This window comes from Rosa chinensis, chromosome 6 (assembly GCF_002994745.2).
Source record: "Rosa chinensis cultivar Old Blush chromosome 6, RchiOBHm-V2, whole genome shotgun sequence".
Taxonomy (NCBI): domain Eukaryota; kingdom Viridiplantae; phylum Streptophyta; class Magnoliopsida; order Rosales; family Rosaceae; genus Rosa; species Rosa chinensis.
Genome location: NC_037093.1, coordinates 32,846,594 through 32,862,403, shown reverse-complemented (window position 1 = coordinate 32,862,403; position 15,810 = coordinate 32,846,594). Strand labels below are relative to the sequence as shown.

The following is a 15,810-nucleotide window of genomic DNA, read 5'->3' as shown; positions in this document are numbered from 1 at the left end:
TCTTCAATTTCTTCATCATCACAAGGTATTAAAGGACTCTCGTCCTCCTTGGGAATATCGGCCTCAATAATTAAGGGAATATGGTGCAAGTCTTCAAGCTCCACATCCTCCTCACTAAACAAGCTATCCTCTTCTTCGGAATCATCTTCATATTTCTCTTCTTCATTATGAAGATTAGATTTCCAATATTGCACCGGTTCCTCCGAAGTGTAGTCTCTCAACCCGCTTGCTTCAAAATTTCCATAACCAAGCACACTTTCTTGTACATGAGCATCACCCTGTCGATCTTGAAGAGGCAACTCTTGCTCATGATGCTCAAAATATACTCCTTCTCTTGAATTAGGCTCCACTTGATTAAAGAAAGAATCTTGCTCATGACAAATGGTGAATGGTGTCTCTTGTGCAAGACTAGGCTCAAGTTGCTCATTGGAATGTGAAATCATTTCTTGAGAAGCTTGCAATTGAGCATTGAAGGCTTCCAATTTAGCATGCAATCGAGCTTGCAGGCTAGACATTGAGCTTGGGAGGCTTGCAATTGAGCATTAGAGGCTTCCAATTGAGCTAGTTGTTCTTCAAGTGATGGCTTCTTAAGCTCAAAAGCTTGCTCTTGTGGATATGCCTCGGGTACAAATGTCTCTTGATACATGCCCATCTTGTGCTCATATTCTTGCATAAAATCCGGGTACTCAAATCTCAAAGAACACTCAAAAGGTGAATGCCACGAAGAATTACAAAAAGCACAAGGTTGGTTGTGACAAGGCATAGGGCTCTCGGCATAGGGATTCCACTCTTGATAACTTCCATCATTATAACTTTGTTGCTTATATCCCCTACGATCATCACTTCCATAGCTCCATCGATCCATAGCTCAAAGTGATAATAAAAATAAGTACCTATGGATTCCCCAGAGTGCGATTAGTAACCAACAATTAAAAAGAAAATAGAAAACTAAGCACAAAAAACATAAACACTAATTAGAATAACAAACTTTTTCTTCTTCTTTTTTATTTTTTATTTTTTATTTTTGTAACAAAGAAACAAAAATATGCCAAAGTGACCTAGAACCGATTTACCCAGTGATTAAGGCTATTAAACCCTAATGCCCAGCAACGGCGCTATTTGACTTGATACATATTTACGCAAGCGTATGTATCATTGTCAAGATAGGGAAATATTATACCCAAAGTTATCGTACCACGGGGATTAGTGGCTAACCCACAATCCTTGGGTAGTCGGAATTAGAGTCACCAAGCAAACAAAGAAAAAGAAAAAGAAATTAAATAAATAAAAATGCTATTCTAAGGCACCAAGCCTTAGCAATGCTCAGCTTTGGTTAGCACCGAAGCCTAATCAAAGCTATTAGCCTAGTGATGACTATTTACAATGAAGTAGAAAGTGTCACCGAAAATGTAATTTGCATTTCTAATAACTAAAGTGCAAGAATTTAAATGAAAACTTTAACTAACTACTAAATTGAATAAAGGAAAGAAAAGTAAGAAATTTATATAAATAGGTCGGGATTGGTAGTTAGGGATGAATCGTAACCCTAATTCAATGCTCTAGATGCTAATTTGATTTACATGCAAATTATTAAAGATGGTGGAAGCAGTACCCAAGGCTTTTCAAGGCTCAAGGGTCGAAATTCTCTTTCATGGTATTCCTACTCCGGTTCAAGGGCCGTAGGAACTCACTTGACATGAATTAGAGCTAGTTCAATGGTCACTAATTCACATCAAGAGGCCTAGAGATCGAGGAATTAGGCAACTAAGCTCACCATAACCGCGATCAAGCTAATCATGTAGTGAACCATGCTTATATCTCCCACGATTATTAAATCGGGGTTCTAGCTTCAAAATCTAAGGATGTCATCCCCTAAATTTCAATCTAGAAATATTAAAACACATACCCAAGAGTTGACAATTCCTAAGCATGCATTCTAACCAATTATCACAAAACACAAGCATCCAATAATTAACAAATTTCATATATATATATATATATATATATATATATTAAATTAAGCATCTATTATATCAAATTTGGGCTAAGACATACAACCCTAACCCCCAACAAAGAAATTACTCACAACCCATAATCATAGACATCAAAATTACAAAATTCGAAGATAAAAGAGTAGAGAAGTGTAAGAGAAAACAAAGATAGTCACAATTAGCTAGGAAGCTAGTATGACTACCCTTGAATTACAACTCCCACAAATACCCAAATATCGAATCTAGTAGAGGTTGAAGCCCATGATAAATTCTTGAAGTCTTGGGTGAGTTATCCTTCAAATGCCCAAAAGAAAAGTAAAGAAAATGAGAAAAATGGAAGGGGAGGAGAGAAGAGGGCAGCAGCCCAAAGGCTGCCCCCCAATATTGGTGTGCTGTAGAATTGATATAAATCTATATGTAATTAGGATTTTATTTAATTAGGATATCCTGTAATTATGGAAAAATTGTTTCCTATTAGAGTTAGACTATTTCTTTGTACTTGTATATATACCCTCATTGTGGGATGAATAGAATCATTGAATTAACCCTGAATTGAAGTATTCTTTTCTACTTGGTATCAGAGCAGGTTCAATCCTTTGAACTTGCACTGCATTCTTTGAATCCTGAATCCTGAAAATCCACAAATCGCTGCGTACCACCACCATTGAATTCCAGGCCAAACCACCATCACCCTACCTTTTTTTGAAAAAAATTCAGATCCATCTTGAAACCCTAGAAAACCCAATCCTGCAAAAATCCCGAATTCCTCAATGGCCGGACCTGTAATTGAAGGCGAACAGTCAAATCCCGAGAAGGCAATGGTGCCATCCTCACAAGTCATCCATCACCACTACACCACCCAACAAGGCAGCTCTGCGTTCCCAACAAGTGTTGTCTTGAATGAATCCAACTACACCATATGGGCTCCTCTCATGCGGATGTGCATTGGCGCACGAGGGAAGGTTGGTTATCTAACCGGAGTGAAGGCTGAACCTGCCATAAATTATGCAGAGTATGAAGCTTGGGCCACAGACAATGAAAAGGTGAAAAGTTGGCTCATTGACTCCATGGAGTCCTCTCTTATGAACCGGTATATTCGTCTCCCTACTGTAAAAAATATTTGGGAAGCTGTAGAGAAAACTTTTTATGATGATTCTGATGAAACCCGGATCTATGAATTGAACAAGAACTGTTTTGAAGCAAAGCAAAATGGACGGCCTATTCCTACCTAATATAATGAGTTAGTGGCGATGTTCCAGGAGATTGATCAAGGGGTGGCCTCTCAGAATGATAATGTTGCAGCTGTAGTTCAAGAGACCTCAGCGATGTCCCGGATACGTGTTCACATGTTTTTGAGTAGACTTGACCTAGAGTATGATCAGGTGCGCGGAGAAATCCTGCGCAAGGAACCTAAATTCTCTTTGGAGCAGAGCTATGCTTACATTCGCAAGGTGCAATCAGAGAAATAGGCTATGAGGCATTCGATACCTACTGAATCTTCTGTTATGGCTGTCCAACGCAAACCAGGTCCTCCTCCAGGCTTCTTAGGTCCTTCTTCACAACGTCCTCTAGGTAAAACAAATCCATATGCAAATAGAAAGTGCATTGTGTGTGGGGAACTAGGTCATAGCAAGGAGCGGTGCTATGAAGTGATTGGTTACCCTGATTGGTGGGACTTCACCAAGAAACCACGAAAGAATCTGGGCAAGGCCGCCATTGCTACTACAGAGGAAGAGCGTCTAGACTATGCCTCCGCTAATGTAGTGCAATCAGGTATGAAGGGTAAGGTTACTTTGAATAATACATCGATAATTGATACATGTGCATCTGATCATATGACCAGTGACCCTAATCTTGTGAAAAACCTTAGACATTCCCCTCAAGTTGTTGTCTCTACTGCTGATGGTACTCCAACTCCGGTCACCAGAGAAGGTTATATTGTTTTATCTGATACATTAACCCTTGAATCTGTCTTAGTTGTTCCATCACTAGCTTATAATCTCCTGTATGTTGGTCAAATTATTTTAGCTCTTGCATGTATTGTGACGTTCTATCCGTCTTTCTATGTGTTTCAGGACATTCTGACTCGGCGGATCCTTGGTTATGGTGTTAGAAGGGGGAAATTGTACTACCTAGATCTGACAGAGATTGGAGAGAACCAGAAGCATCTTTTGGGGCAAGCTAATCAGATCAATGGGGTAGAGAATGCAAAGGAAGCTGTATGGTTATGGCATCGCCGTTTAGGTCATCTATCTTTTAGTTATCTTAAGAAGCTGCAACCTCATTTGTTTTCTATTGTCAGTGATTTGGGTTTCCATTGTGACATTTGAGAATTGGCCAAGAGCCACCGTGTTTCATATTCACCAAGTCTTAATAAAAGTCCTGTTCCTTTTATGAAAATTCACTCTGATGTCTGGGGTCCTGCGAAAATTTCTTCTCTTTCTAGAGCTCGATATTATGTAACGTTTATTGATGATTGTACTCGCATGACATGGATATCATTACTGAAGAATAAGAGTGATGTATTTGGGATGTTTACCGAATTTCACAAAATGGTGGCAACTCAGTATCAAAAATCCATTAGAGTGTTTCAGTCTGACAATGGTGGAGAGTTTGTGAATGGCCCTATGATTGAGTTTTGTCGGTCAAATGGAATTCATCATCAAACCTCCAATTCTTATACTCCTCAACAGAATGGTTTAGCAGAACGGAAGAACAGGCAGTTGATGGAAGTTGTTTGTGCTTCCTTGTTTGGCATGAATGTACCTTGGTCCTATTGGGGAGAAGTAGTAAAATTAGCAGCATATCTTATCAATCGTACTCCTTCACGGGTGATTGAGTTTCAGAATCCTCATCAGAAGCTTCATATACTTTTGACCATCCCTTCTATGCCTAATTTGGAGCCCTGGGTGTTTGGGTACACAGCCTATGTTCATATTCCCAAGCCTCAATGTAGCAAGCTTGATCCCCTTGCCTGTAAGTGTATCTTTGTTAGTTATGCTGACTTCCATAAGGGTTATCGATGTTATGATCCTCTTACTGGCACTATACATGTCTCTCTTGATGTTATTTTTTGTGAATCCGAGCCTTATTACTCAGGGGGAGCTTCTCAGTCTTCCCTTCAGGGGGAGAGAGGTTGTGAAGGGAATCCTCGTTCTATTATTGATTTTGATGTCTTTGAAGACTTGGAAAATTTGGAGGATAGATTTGAAGGTAGAAATTCGGAAACAGAAAATGCAGTTGCCGAACAGAGCATTGAGAATTCCGAAATAGAAAATGCTACTGCAGAACGAATTGTTGCGAATTCCGAAACATAAAATGTGACTGCTGAACAGAGTGTTATGAATTCCTAGACATAAGAGGTGACTTTTCTGGATAGTTTGAATCAAAATCAAGACGTATATGAAGCTCACACACAAGATATTCCCCCTTCTGCATCACCAACTGAAGATCCCGGTCAGAATGATCCTCCTCAGGTACCCCTAAACTTTAATGAATCTTCTGGGCTAGAAAGTGTCGAACCTAGGAAATCACAAAGGGTTACCAAAGGAATTCCTAAGAAACAATATGAACCAGATATCAAAGCCAAAGCTAAATACCCTATAGCTAATTTTATGTCTAACCATAGGATTTCTGGGTCACATGCACTTCTTGTTGATCAATTAACTACTGTATCTATTCCTAGTAACATGCAGGATGCATTGACGGATCCAAAATGGACAAGGGCGATGAATGAAAAATTGGAAGCTCTTCAAAAGAATGCAACATGGGAGCTAGTACCTATGCCGGTTGGAAAGAAGACTGTAGGATGTCATTGAGTATTTATTGTGAAGCTTAATGCGGATGGAACTATTAATAGATACAAGGCGAGGTTGGTTGCCAAAGGATATACACAACGCTATGGGATTGATTATGAGGAGACTTTTGCACCTGTGGCAAAGATTAATACAGTCCGGATTCTAATCTCACTTGCAGCAAACAAAGATTGGCCCTTGCACTAATTTGATGTGAAGAATGCATTTCTTAATGGGAATTTGGAGGAAGAAGTGTACATGGATGTGCCCCCAGGTGTTAAGAATTACCCAAGTGACGTTGGCAAAGTGTGTAAATTGAAGAAGTCGTTGTATGGCCTAAAGCAGTCTCCAAGAGCTTAGTTTGGAAGATTTTCAAAGTCCATGAAAGTCTTTGGATATAGACAGAGCAATTCTGACCATACCTTGTTCATCAAGCGCAAGAATGGTAAGATTACAGCTCTTATTGTGTATGTTGATGACATGATTGTTACAGGGGATGATTCGAAAGAGATAAATGAATTGCAAAAGTATTTGTCAAAGGAATTTGAAATGAAGGATCTGGGACAAATGAAGTATTTTTTGGGTATTGAAGTTGCAAGGTCTAAGAAGGGGATTTCACTTTCACAGAGGAAATATGTTTTTGATTTACTTGCTGAAACGGGGATGCTGGACTGTAGACCCATCGAGACACCCATTGAGATGAATCATGGACTTACTATCTATCCTGATCAAGTTCCAACTAATAAAGGAAGGTATCAATGTCTTGTAGGAAGGTTGATTTATCTTTCACATACTAGACCTGATATTGCTTATGTTGTGAGTGTTGTTAGTCAATTTATGCATTGTCCTAGTAAAGAGCATATGGATGCAGTCTTTCGTATTTTGAGGTACTTGAGGATGGCGCCAGGTAAAGGGTTACTATTTCAGAAAAAAGATGAATTGGAAGTTGTTGGATACACAGATGCAGATTGGGCTGGTGATAAAACTGACAGACGTTCTACATCTGGGTACTTCACTTTTGTTGGAGGGAACCTTGTCACTTGGCGTAGCAAAAAGCAGAAAGTTGTTGCCAGATCAAGTGCAGAAACTGGTTCCGAGGTATGGCACACGGAGTCTGTGAAATGTTGTGGATTCGTAATGTCTTGAAAGACCTGGGTTACAAGCTTAAAAAGCCTATGGATTTGCATTGTGATAATACAGCTGCCATTGAGATTGCACATAATCTAGTTCATCATGATAGAACAAAGCATGTGGAGGTTGACCGTCATTTTATTAAAGAAAAGCTTGACAAAAAGGTTATTCGCTTTCCATTTGTAAACTCAGATGAGCAATTAGCTGATGTTCTTACTAAAGGAGTGTCCAGAAAGGTATTTGACAGCTCAGTCGACAAGTTGGGCATGATAGACATCTATGCACCAACTTGAGGGGGAGTGTAGAATCGCTGTAAATCTATATGTAATTAGGATTTTATTTAATTAGGATATCTTGTAATTATGGAAAAATTGTTTCCTATTAGGGTTAGACTACTCCTTTGTATTTGTATATATACCCTCATTGTGGGATGAATAGAATTATCGAATTAACCCTGAATTGAAGTATTCTTTTCTACTCGGCGGTGCTATCATGTAGAGGAAGAGAGTGGGTAGGCTTTTATCAAGGGCCTGTGTGGCTGGGCGTGAGAGAGAGCAAAGGATAGCATGAGATAAGAGCCACGTGGCTGCCAAAGAGTGGAACAGAAAAAGAAAGAAAAAAATAAAAACGGAAAGAATTAAAAGAAGAAAGAAAATGGCTGGTTGTAGCACAATTATGATTAATTGAATGTTGATGCCATCATGACGTCATCATGGTGTCATTTTTTTTCCCCCTCTTTCTTTCTTTCTTTCTTTCATTCTTCTCCTTCTTTCTTCTTTCTTCTCTCTTCTCAATGCACTTCCGCAAATACTACCGGAGATAATTGGATTCCGCTCCCTTGATGGCGTTGACCACAGTTGACAATTTCGTCCTTTTGTCGGAAACTTCAATTTCACACTATTTTCTCCCGTTTCTGCAACTTTGCTTATTTTCTACAAAATAAATTAATTACACGTTAATTGACTTAAGGATTAGCTTAATTCACGTGTTTTAAATGCAATTACGTGCATATAAATGCATGTAATCAGATACTCACTATTATGATGGATCAGAAACATGCATGGGATACTCAGAAACTCAAAAGTGCACAACACAATCAGTAGAATCAATAAGATTGAAACTGGAATTAAAAAATTCAAAAGCAATTACTCTTGCTGTTCTTCATCTGCCTCAGACCAGTCAAAAATAGAACACATGTCTCTAGTGCAAGAGCTGCCAAACACCAATCAGTCTGAACTCTCTCTCCCAATTACAAACCTGTATTCTTTAATTGTTGCCTTCAAGTTGTAGCTTTTGGGCTTTCTTCAAAAACTAATTGAAATTTGAAAGCTCTGTATAGTTCGGAGCAAGGAGAGTAGGGCAAAAATTATGCTTAGGAGGGAAGAGATAGGAAAAAATTCGATCTAGGAGGCACAAGGGAGGAAGAGAGAAAGGAAAAACATAGGTAAATGGCAGAGTTGTAAAAAGAAATTAAAAATGGGGGCAAAATGGTCATTCCAATTATGCAGAAACAGTGCACTCATGCCTTACATATAAAATTACATCTTAGTAGTTGAAGTTCATTTAACTGGAGCTAGTACAAAAATGTTAGTTTTACAAGCAATTGTAGCAACTCCGGTACCTATGGATTTTGCTCCTTCTAACATATCCTTTTTTAGAATTCTCATCACACTTTTTTATTACCAAAAATGGTTTTTTCATTAACTTTGTTTATGTCCTTCTTCATTCTTCACCAAAAAAGTGAAGATCAAAGACTCTTCCCCTCATTCCACTGAAGTATTAGACTGAAAGTAATTGTAGCTAGCAAAAGTTACTGGTGGAGGTTGTTTAAAATGCTAACTGCTCCAATTGTTCAAAAGGTGATTGTTTCAGTTACAGCTGCAGTAGATACTAGAGTTGGTTAGCAAAAGTTTTTACTGGAGTTTGTTCAAAAAAGTGATTACTCCAGTTGTAGTTATAAAAAGCACTCCAGTTGATTGGTTGACTGCATTTGTACAAAGCACTCAGATTTAAATTGATTTTTAAAAAGTATATTTTCTATTTATTTTGTTGGAAGGGAAGCAAGCATTACTGACTACAAATAATTCAAAGGACATATTTCAGTTTACCACCCTGTACTTTACACCCGACATCATGTTAGTTCCTCCCCTTTCAATTTAATTAGCAACACCTCAATGCTCTCAATTTCAATCAGCCGTATCCAAAATTTTCAGAGACATCCAAAATAGACGTTAAATGGTGACCTAGCAGTGACATACTAAGCTAGTGGGCTCACATAAAGGGCTAAAATGGACATTTCATTCCATTTTCCTCCCAAAACTAAGACAACATCCAATAAAGTGAAAAAACTCATTGAAGAACATCAAAATAAAGTTTTGTTATAGAGTAACAAATTAACAATAGAAACCAAGGATGCCAAAAAAAATATGATAATAACATTGCAATACAACAACAACAACAACAATAATAATAATGGAATAATTATCTGCGGTATCTTCATCCTCTCCAAATCCCTCAGCAATCAAGTTCATCAAGTTATGTGCCACCTTAACATTCACCAAATCTTGCACATGTTCGAAGACTTTATTCACGATCTAAAGAAAAATTATCAGAGGTGAAAGACATTAGTAGTTCATTTAGTGATAACAAAACTCTTCCAGAATAGAAGTGAAATTCAAAAGGCAACATATGTTACCTGGATAAACCATTGATTACTTTGAGCAAATTGCTCAGCAAGCTCCATGAGCCATATTCGTAATATACATGCACATCAAAACAAAAAAAGAATTAACTTGGTGAAGAACTTGGCAACATAAGCAAAATTTAGCCCCCCTCAACTTAAATTTCTGGTTCTATCCTTGGTTTTCTCTTACTATTGCTATGTTTTTCTTCTGCTTAAGATCCAACAGAGATCATTTCATGTTTCGTGGGTCTCCTGATATCAAACATTGAAGACTTCGATACAAATCAGACTTGCCCAAATGATTTTCTAGAGATTTTGGATGAGTTATTTGTATTGCTTGTGTACTTCTGGTGGGTGAAAAATTGTGAAAACATGGTTTATTGTGTGAGATATAGACCAAAAAATACGATTTTCTAGAAAAGTTGAAAGTCAGAGAGAAATTTTGGAATAAAACATAAAACAGAGACAAAGAAAGACATATTCAAACATAGGCAGTCAGGAATTAGAATGTGTGAGATATATTTGGTTCTATAGTCCATTCTCTATTCTCTAATGCAGGTCAAGGCTGTGAGTACCAAGTAGACAGTCCGTCAGTCAAGCCTCCCATTTCTCATTCAAAGCCCTTCCTTCCTCCTTAAACAAAACGGGAGCTTCATCATTCTCCATACTTCACCGTAGCACCCACAGATAGCGATCGAATTTCGGCTAGTGCTCCTCCCTCTCTTCTGTCTTCTATTCCAAACCATCTGGGCTGCCACAATTCCACCCGGCTCTTCTCACTTTGCTTCTAATCCTAACCAAACCTGATCTTCCCCATACAACACCTTCTCTTTTGGCTTCATTTCCACAGACCCACCCACCCACCTCACCCCCTTCTTTTGCCATCGCCATAACCTACTCCGACGACGTCCCCGGCGGGTCCCATGGCCGCGTTGACTCCGCTGGGGCCCTCTACTTCCTCTCATCCGACGCCCTCAGCCTCATCGACGGCTCCTTCAATACCGTATAGGAATCCAACATCGCCAGTCGCTGCATCTCCTCTGCTGAGCTCAAAGATTCCAGCAACCTGGTGCTCTAGAACAGCACTGTTGCGGTCTAGTCCACTTTAAGAACCGGACGGATAAGATCGTGCCGTCATAGGACTTCACTGTGGGTATGGTTTTGCAATCTGGTATGTACTCGTTTAGGCTAATTAAGAATGAGAATCTGACTATGTTGTGGAACGATAGTATTGTGTATTGGAATCAAGGTTTGAACTCATCCGTTACTAACAATACCCCCAATTTAACTTCACCCACTTTAGGAGTGCAACCTATTGGTATTTTGACCATTTCTGATCCAAAGTTGGCCACTGTGGCTATTGTTTCTCATAGTAATGATTATGCTGAGGCTGGTGATATTTTGAGGTTCTTCAAGCTAGAGGGTGATGAGAATGTGAGGATTTATAGCTCTACTAAAGGTAGTGGGAGTACAATTGAGAGTTGGGCAGTTGTTACTGATCAGTGTTAGGTGTTTGGCTATTGTGGGAACATGGGAATTTGCAGTTATAATGATTCCAATCCCATATATGGCTGCCCTTCTCTTAATTTCAAGCCAATTAATCCCAAAGATAGCAGGCAAGGGTGTAGGAGGAAGAAGGAGATTAAGGACTGTCCTGAGAGTGTGACTATGTTGGATTTGGATCATACTAGGTTCTTGACCTACCCTCCTGAGACGGATTCACAGATTTTCTTTGTGGGTATCAGCCTGTAGGTTAAACTTTCTTGTTAATGATCCTGGTGATTCTTCAACATCATTGTCTGATGGCACAGGGCTCTGGTACTACAAGACACCAAGTTTTATCAGCGAGTATCACACTCTAACTTTGACTAGCAGTTCATATATTAAGGTTTGTGGACCAGTGATTCCAAATCCACCCTCTTTGTTGGATAGTGGCAAGAAAAAAGGTTGGAAGATGGGGGCTTGGATAGTGGTTCTTGTGGTTGTCGCTTCCCTTTTGGGTTTGATGGCATTAGCGGGTGGTCTATGGTGGTGGTTTTGCAGGAAAAGTTCAAGCTTTGGTGCATTGTCTGCTTAGTATGCTCTTCTTGAGTATGCTTTTGGTGCGCCAGTTCTGTTTTTGTACAAAGAACTCCAGCGCTCTACCAAGGGATTCAAGGAGAAGCTTGGAGCCGGAGGATTTAGAGCTGTTTATAAGGGCATTCTTGCCAATAGTGTGGCGACCCGAGAGAGGGGTCCCACAGCGCCGCGACTCCGAGCCAATGAGGAACCGACATGTCACGAATGACATCCCGATAACCCATCAACCCGAAATCGCAAGGCCTTTTAGGTTCAGTCTGTTGGTTTACAAAACACTTTCTTGGACAAGTCGTTCTAGCAACCAAACAACACATTTTCAAAGGCGGAATTTGAAATGGGCTAAGTGTTGTGGGCTTGCAATCGGAGCCCAATTTGAAAAATAAAACAAATCACTAAATAACTACAAGCATGGGAGACCCGCCCCAGGGTTACGGGTCTCCCGAAATTTTTGGTAAGCGAGTAGGAAATAAATAAATAAATAAATAAATTAGTAAGAAAGTAAACAAATAAGTTACTTCGAAATCCGATAATGGACCAAAAACCGTACTTTAGTAAAGACAAAGAGGAATACGCCAAGCCGGGCCATGTGCCTCTCCTATACGCTTCCCGACCACATGCTCAAAACCTGCACACTGTTGTAGGGGTGAGCTTTCGTCCTCGCATGCCCAGTAAGGGCCGACCCAACCATGCTAGGTTTGAAAATAATAATATACTTGAAAATATTTACTACATAATATTGTGCACGTTGATCGAAAATACTTTAAAAATAGGCAACCACAAACATTTATTTCTTTTATAAAGCATATGCAGTATGCTTCACACAATTTGGAGCTCCGAGATACTCACCTGCCGGCTAAACTCAAACACAACGGTGATCGACTCGGTTCGTCATCCTTCGAGAACCGGCCAACTACTCTGTAGTACTTCCGACTACAAGTAGCGAAAGTGTCTATTTCCTGGCCCTGAGTCTCCTATGACTGGTTCACTGTCTGTACTCACTCTTCCTCGACAAACATAGGAGCACGGCCCCCTCCGGAGGTTCACGGTTATCGACACCGTGGGATTCCTAGGAATCTACGCGTCTAGGTCCCATTCACTTTCAGGTCACAAGTATAAACATACAAGGGTACAGTATCTCAACATGTAAGTCTAGCCTCGGTTTTCGCAATTAGCAATTATCAGTTCTGAAAACACATGTATCACGAGGCATCGACTAATGAACAACCAAAAACGCACTTGCAGGCAACATACTATCTTAGTATAGCATTCCACATATATCGAAAACCTCTAACAAGGAAGGGACAGCTCACCCTACCTGGAATTGGAGTGCCCATCCACAATTAGGTTCGTTCTCGACTTTCGACACTTTGTCCACTTCCAAAGGCACACGCACGAGTCCTTTATAATAAAAGTAAATCAATAAGTAACTTGACGTCATTAACTTAATCAATCGAGCACCTAAGGCATTCACTTAATTTCCTTAAAGTCCACTAAATTAACCTTTAACATAAAAATCTACTATCCATTCCCAAATAATCCAAATGATATTGCATTTGAACCGTTTGGGATATGGTGATCAGGCTTCTTTCTATAATATGCTTCGGATTAAATAGGTGGTACCTTTGTCTAGCATTCCTTTCTTAAGCAACAAATACACTTACCATTCCCGAATAATCCAAATGATCGATATAGCATTTGAATTATTCGTGATATGGCGATTATACTTGGCACTTTCACTTTCCTTTATTTAGCATTTTACTTTAAGAAAACAAGGGTTATTTACCATTCTCGAATGATTTAGCTTACATGTTCATTCCGAGATATGATACCACTTGAGTACTTCCATTTGTAAATTGTTTCATGAACTTTAATCCAATACCCTAATTTAACTCAATCAAGCAAAATCCACCATTTTCATTTCCGAACCCCACTCAACATTGATAATTACTCAAGCTCCTCATTTTCTTTTTCAACAACCACTTACTGTACAATATGACAATTTAAACTCCGTCATCGTTTTAACTAACAACCCTAATCTTATCCACACATTTATTCATTTCAAGCTTGTCCACAGTATACTTTATTGTAAATGATAACTTTAAGAGGCATTAACCAATCAAGCAATTAACCGGGTTCCAACCATTTAATCTACAACAATTCAAACTCAATGCTTTCAATCGATAAGCCACAGTTACAACCATTTGAACATCACCACACCAACAGTACTCGGTAACTAGAGACCCAGACCCTTACCAATTCTTCTGTCCAAAACTGGAAGTCGATTTAACATGGCTGCACCAAAACACCATCACCCACTCGAACCCCTAACAGGTAGAACAAAATCAACAGTCAACCATCACCAACTTTCGTATCCAAAACAGGAACTGAGCCTAAATATCCTTACCATTTCTTCTTCAAGGGTGACTAAATTGAAGCCTCAACTCCAGGCTCTCCACTGCAAACCCAAAAACGCAGATTCTCCAAACCTCACACAATCCAATTTGAGCAACAGAAATTAGGTGTTAAATCTAAATCGAATTGGAGGCTTCAACCCAGACTAGGATGACGTAAGTTACCTAACAGAGACGATCCAGCGACCGTGAGCGGCGGAGCTACGGTGGTTGACGCGCCAGCGGCGGCGCGTGAAGCGCGTGCGGCTGCTCTGGTCGGAGTCGGAGGTCGGGAGCTTGGGTCTCGAAGGGTAGTGTAGCTCCGACTTCGTTTATGGAAGTGTAGAAGCTCGATTCGAGCTGTAGACCGGAGAATGAAGACATGCAGAGCCGAGAGCTCCGATGAGGTTAGAACGGCAACGTCAGGTGTCGGCGGCGAAGAGGAGTCCCTGGGTCTTTCTCCGCTTTGCTTGTTGAGTAGAACGACGGTGGCAGAAGGGCGTGGAAATCGCCGGAAGAGCGATGAGGGTCGAGGAAGAGTGACGCGCAGTCTTGGGTTGTCGCGTGTGAAGGAGGACGATGGTGCCTGGCCGTGATTTTGGTGAGGTTTGGGTCGGAATTCGGTTCTGGTTCGAAGGGTGGAGGCGGTGTGGTGAGATGGTGGCCGGAGCTGGGGTCTCCGGTGGTGGCAGAGTGAAGGAGAAGAGAGAGTGAGAGATCGGGGAGAGAGAGAGAATGCGGCCGAGAGGGAGAGGAAGGAGAAAAATGAGCTAGGGTTTCCACAATTTCCTATTTATACTTGCGTATGCGAAATGTCCATTTTGCCCTTGCGATGAATTACGGAATTCTCCTTGCTGATTCCTTTCGGGTTTTGGGCTCGTAACTTTTCTTTTTCTCGTTTTTCGTCGGAAACCTCCTAATTTATTTCGCGACTTCGCCCTAGGCCCGAATGGAAGAACTTTGGCCCAAACCTAAATTGTCGGCCCAATTGGTGGTCTCGACACCAAATTAATCTCCAAAGTTAATTCCTTCACTTAAATCACCTTGCGAAAAATCGTATTGGCGAAAAATTACCTTCTACAAATTAAATAAAATTTTCGGGGGCTCACACTCCACCCCCCTTAAAATAAATTTCGTCCTCGAAATTTGCCCAATGCATGAATGAGAGAGGTTACTTCTTTTCACCTCGGACTCGAGTGTTCACAAGACATAGTCTCACTTTCCCTTGACACATTTCAAACCTTTACCCTTCACATGGTTCATCTTACTTCACTCATGAGGACGACCTCATCAAACTCTATAACCATTTGTTTTTCGCAAATTGCAATTTTCCTCAATCACAATGTGTGTGTATATTGTCCCATCCAACTCATCTAAGCTCAATACCATAGGCAACGACATTATCATTTCAGCCTTCATGAATAATTCAAAGAGCCTTAAAACAAATCGGGGACTAACACTTAGTCACCCGCTAATCTCAATAACAACATACTGCAAGGCAGTGGTAAACCCACTTGTCAATCTCGTTTCCATAACTAAATGACCAATACATTGGTGTAAGAATTCCTCAAGTGTTGCTTGTAAACAATTCGCGTGGAACATCCCATCACGCATCAAGTTACGCAACATAATAACATTCATAAAACTTTCACAATTTTGTGCTTCCGTTAACTACATATCCCAATTTTGGGGCTATTCTTTATCACTTCCTCAAGTGTTCCTATTATACTTTTTATAGGATA

General features: G+C 40.1%; 1 pseudogene; it reads left to right on the top strand.

Annotated features, from left to right (window-relative positions):
* Positions 1-3,241: 3,241 nt before the first annotated feature.
* LOC112171203 overlaps positions 3,242-15,810 on the top strand; it is a 30,091-nt pseudogene continuing 17,522 nt past the window's right edge.